The following is a 5797-nucleotide window of genomic DNA, read 5'->3' as shown; positions in this document are numbered from 1 at the left end:
TCCTCCCCTTCTTGAAAATAGGGACCACATTGGCCCTTTCCTACTCCTCTGGGACTTGACCCAAGCACCACAAACACTCAAACAGCCGTGCCAGTGGTTCTGCTATGACATCAGCCAATTCCCTCAGTACTCTCAGATGCAGCTCATCTGGGCCTGCTGACTTGAACAGATCCAGTCCATCCAAGTGATTCTGCACCAAGTCAGCATTGACAGTTGGTGGGCTGGTGACCCTCTGATGACCATCTAAGAACCCATTAGGAGACTTATCTTGACCCCTGTTCAAGAAAACTGAGGCAAAAAACTCATTGAATAGCTCAGCCTTATCCCCCCTGTCTGTCACTAATTGCTCCTTCTTGTTAGTAGGGGTCCTATGCTGACCTGCGCCTTCCTTGTGATGCATCCTTTGGAATGAGACACTCATAAGTACAAGATTAGATAGTCTTGAGCTTTTCTTTAAACATGTTTATTTTAAACATAAGAAAAGCACTTCCATTTTTTAAAATATGGATCTATTATGTAGAAAAAAATATGATAATTTATGACTTCAATACTTTAGACATTTATTTTTGAAGCATAATTAGTTTCACACGAATGTTTGCAATTATCACAGCAAAATAAACATTAATTAATTCCTTAAAGAACAGGAACATTTCTAATCTTCTAAGCAGTGACTAGAAAACAGTAAAGCATATATTTGTGTTCTGGTTAAACAAGTATATTGACACAGCAAATTCCACTTCACCACTGGAACCAATTAAACCTTAGTGTACAGTAGATGTAGAATGTACATTAATCCTCATTTTGAGTGTCTTTTAGAAGTAATTGTGCACCTTTTGCAAGATGGCCTCTCTCAAGCATGACATAATGTAAACTTCCCTTACTTGTAAGTTATGAATGTTAAAGAATCTTTATTGTGAAGAATATGTTGGTCCACATAACTTTCTAAATGCAATCTAAAATGTGTTAAATAATTTAACTTATATGGTAACAGCATAGGTTTTATTTTAACTACAATTTCTGCAGGAAAGGGTAGTGTAGAAAGCAAGAAGAAAGGCTCTTAGTTCTACTGACAAAGCACATACTTATTAGTATTTATAGTACCGTATTTATACATAGTGTCTTGAAACAGATAAACAGTGTAAGAAGGATGAAATGGCTATTTCTTAATTACTCTGAATACCAGTTTTTCACCATGCTTATGGTGCTTCTTGATTTTTTTTCAAATAGAATTACTCGGTTCACTCTCCATTTGTTTCTCTTTCTTTCCAACTTTCTTAAATGCAACATTATACTCCCTTGTCCCATTCCTGTTTTCTACATTCTGATTGTTTGTTCTTTCCTTCAATAACTCTGAGATGCTTTACATTGAAGACTTTTCTTTTTCAAAGGTCAATGTTATCTATTAGTAATGTTACCTCATCAAAGGATTTCAAAGGATCTTCAATTGTACCTTGAAAGAATAAACAGTAGAAAGTTAAACTAAGACAAAGGGATCAGTTTGGGAAGAAAAAAGAAAGCTGATCCCTTTAGGTTCAGAGTAAATAAGTACAAGGTAACACACAACATGAGTCATACTCTTTCTTCCTTTCTGTGGTAACATACAGACATTTGAAGAGGTTAGAGGGAGGTTAGATCATATTAAAAATGGCCATTCTGTCTAGCTTAGCTCACCTATAGGCACAGACAGACGTGGCAATTTTCACCTGGTCTGGCCCCCGAAAGCATTCTACAATCATGACCAAACACAAGTGCACCACCACAGAGCATGTTAAAAAGGTCCAATGACATGAAAATCTAAACCTTCATTACATGAAAGCTCATAAGAAGGGGTTCAAAGTGGAGCACCCTCAGTAACTTCTGCCTGCATTTGCTGGGAACAGCGCTCATTTCCCAGAACTGTTTTCAGAATGTGAAGGGGGAAGGGAGTAGAGGGAGCTCACTCTGGGGGTTGCCCAGCTAGCACTGGAGGATGGGATGGGTGGATTGGAGACACCCCCTAAGGCTGGGGCTCCAATCCACCCCCCACACTCCATTGTGGCTGGGGAGACCTCAGACTGGACTTCCGCCTCCCATCCTGAGTCAGCACAGGATCTGGGAGAGGGGAGCCACAGTTAGGGGAAGAAGCTGCAGAGAAGCATTCCTCTAAGCTGTGTGGTGTGAGCAGCTTCACAGGCATGCTCATGCCATGCTGCCTGGGGTGTGCCTGAGTGGCTGCACACACCACACAGCTTAGGGGGAAGGCTGCTACAGAGATACAGCCTCTCTCCCTGGATCAGCTCCAAATTGGGTCTTGATCTTCCATCCTCCCAACCCAACTGCTTATGTCTGTTGGGTGAAGAGGATCAGTCTAAATCATGGTGCTTTCTGTGAAGTTCCATGAGTTAGGTCTGGGAGCTGCACTTCTGTCTGTGCCTTAGGCGAGGACCCTAGTTAAGTTGATCTAAGTGTGAACTGTACAGAAGTTCAGGAAGATTAGATTGATCTAAAATGGCCAACACAATCTAAGTTAAGAGTACTTCTAAGTTAGTCTAATTTAGACTGGGTCAGGGCAGACTGATGTAACTGAACTTCAGTACAGTTCTCAGTACAGCCACAGGGGTGGGAAAGCCCAGATGCTGGTCCTAGTCCCAGGGCTTCACTTTTCCTACCCCTCCCCTGGCACCAGGTCATTTTTATCTCCCCAGCCCCTTGCCCCCTGCTCAGATGGACAACTCCCCCATGGACCAGCCAGTCCCCCTCCCCAAGTCACCAAACCTCCCACCCTGCAAGATACTTCTGGTGCCATTTCTACTAGCATTAATTGGTGCCAAGACCCAAGGAATTAAGTTGGGGTGGACGGAGGGGTATGTGGGTGGGTAGTGGCTGGTTTGCTGCGGAGTTTGTTTTTCTGGGGGATGGAAGCTAAAAATAGCCCCAGGTTCTGTGGATGAAGAGAGACCCAATATCCCCCCAAGCCTCTCCATGGACCTCAAAAGTCCCTCTGATCCCAAAAAAACCTCCCAAACCCCATCAACCCTCCCACAGGCCCTGCTTGTTCCCCAATCCCACTAACTCCCCATTGAATCCGTTTGTCCCCACAATCCCCACAACCTCGCCTGTGAATCTCACTCACCCCATCAATCCCTCCAATTCCCCCACAGAGCCTGCTAGCCACCCTGATAATTTTTAACTGGATCTAACCTAGGGAGTTATGATCATCAACCAATTTGCTATCAGAGATCATCTTTTGGGATCTTTGATTTGGTCTTGAAGCTCCATTAGCATATTTTATGGCATAGAGGGCTAAATAACATTGTGCTTCTATTAAGCTTTCTAAGTAATTTGTGTCCATAAAAATATATGGAATTTAACTTTTCTGAGTATAAAGAATATAATGAGAAAGCTATTTAGGTGGATCCTGGATAAGGTATTCACATTATATTTTCTTCTTTTGGTGGAAGGTTATTCTAATGTTCAAGGATTGGTTGGTAACTGTGCCCCAGAACTGGCCTATTTATGACCCAAGCAATTCTTTCTCCCCCTATCCTCTAGGGTTATAATGATGGTATGGAAATATGCATTGTGTACTTATGAAACAGCCTTATTACACAGTTGCTAATCCAGAATCTGTTCTTTTTCAAGTAAATGACAAATATTTGATGAAAGTGTTACATAGCCTATTGTTAACCAGCGCTAAGCCTGTTTCATTTGTTAAATGAGCTCTGAGATCAAAACAATAACAGGATATTGTTATATGTGGGAACTGGGGTCCCACAGGGCTCGGTCCTTGGGCCTGCACTTGTTCAATATCTTCATCAGTGATTTGGACGAGGGGGTGCAAAGCACCCTGTTCAAGTTTGCTGATGACACTAAGATGTGGGGGGAAGTGAGCACAATTGAGGGGAGCAACAGGCTACAGTTAGACCTAGATAGGTTACAAGGATGGGCGGAGGAGAACAGGATGGGGTTTAACATGGACAAGTGTAAGGTGATGCACCTGGGGAGGAAAAATAGGCACCACACATACAGGCTGGGGAACTCCCCTCTTGTCAGCACGGAGGTGGAAAAGGATCTGGGAGTCATTATTGACTCCAAGATGAACATGAGTCGGCAATGTGGGGAGGCGGCTAGGAAGGCCAACTGCACCTTGTCGTGCATCCACAGATGCATCTCGAGCAGGTCCAAGGAGGTGATCCTCCCCCTCTATGCGGCACTGGTCAGGCCGCAGCTGGAGTACTGCGTCCAGTTCTGGGCGCCGCACTTTAAGAGGGATGTGGACAGCATGGAGAGGGTCCAGAGGAGGGCCACTCGTATGATCAAGGGACAGCAGGGTAGGTCCTATGAGGAAAGGGTGCGGGACCTGAACCTGTTCAGCCTTCAAAAGAGAAGGCTGAGGGGGGATCTTGTGGCCTGTTATAAACTGGTTAGGGGGGATCAGCAGTTGCTGGGGGAGTCCCTGTTCCCCCGAGCGCCGCAAGGAGTGACCAGGAACCATCGTCACAAGCTGGCGGAGGGAAGGTTTAAGTTGGACATCAGGAGGCACTACTTCACGGTCAGGGCGGCTAGAGTCTGGAACCAGCTTCCAAGTGAGGTGGTGCAGGCTCCCACCCTGGGGGTTTTTAAGAGGAGGTTGGATGACCACCTTACTGGGGTCATTTGACCCCAGTGCTTTTCCTGCCATGGCAGGGGGTCGGACTAGATGATCTGCTCAGGTCCCTTCCGACCCTAGAAACTATGAAACTGTATACGCTATGATTTTTAAAGAACCCAAAGAACTACTAGTTCCAAATGACTCTTTCAATAACAGTTGGGGAAAATAACTCTTAAGACTTAGGCTAATTACAGACATTCAAAAGCCCAAGGCAGGATCAATTTAAATTACACAGATTTTCTGTAAGTGTAGTTTATATCGGTAGTGAACAGAACACACATTCACCCTTTGGTGGGTGAGTGACAAATCTTGCACCAGATTCTTCCATTTTTCAATGAGTCTGTGTGTGCTGAATTCTGTTCTGTTATGGATATAGACCAGTTTCCAATCCCTTATACTGATAAAAGTGTAATGTTGCCTTAGAGAATTCCCAGAGTCTCACCAAAGGTGGAGTCTTCTGCATTATAGTATAATTCTTCAGGAGGCATGAGAGAGAGAAACAAGCAGGCAGACAGACAAAAGCTTTAGCACAGATTTTCTAAGCACATCATTGATTTTATTTAAGGAACAAACCACAAGAAATTACAGCCCATTAGAAAAACAACAAACTGTCTAAATGAAATACCATGATTCTAGCTCATCCGCCTCCTGGAAATCCCTGAGGTTCTTTCTTTATTCAAGAAGTAGGGTTCCCCTGTGCCTCATTAGCAGGGATCTTGGTTTTCTCTGATTCAAAAAACTTCCCCAACTTTTGCTTAAAAAAAGGAACCCCAAATTCATATTTTTCTGTGATATATATCTATATATATAGATATATATATAGATATATATCAGTGTTGTTTCATTTAAATCACAGAAAAATATGAATTTGGGGTTCCTTTTTTTAAAGCAAAAATTGGGGATATATATATATAGGTGGTAGTATTTCATCAGGGTCCACAAAACAGTTCCCTCTCAGATGAAAGTAGCCAAAAAGGATAAACTTCTACTCCATGCAGCCCTGTCTGGAACTTGAAAACTAGAAGTTATTGTGACACATACCCTACTGTGACAATTTACAGAACTTATGTGTGAAGTTACACAGGTAGTTACACACTACCTATCACCAAATGATTTTGTCACTAAGTTGCTCAAACTCCATGAGGACTCAATCATTAAATTTACAAC

This window comes from Gavialis gangeticus, unplaced genomic scaffold, assembly GCF_001723915.1.
Source record: "Gavialis gangeticus isolate Ggan-Ray unplaced genomic scaffold, GavGan_comp1, whole genome shotgun sequence".
Classification (NCBI taxonomy): Eukaryota; Metazoa; Chordata; order Crocodylia; family Gavialidae; genus Gavialis; species Gavialis gangeticus.
The sequence above is the reverse complement of the archived record's forward strand: the minus strand, read 5'-3'. Positions refer to the sequence as shown.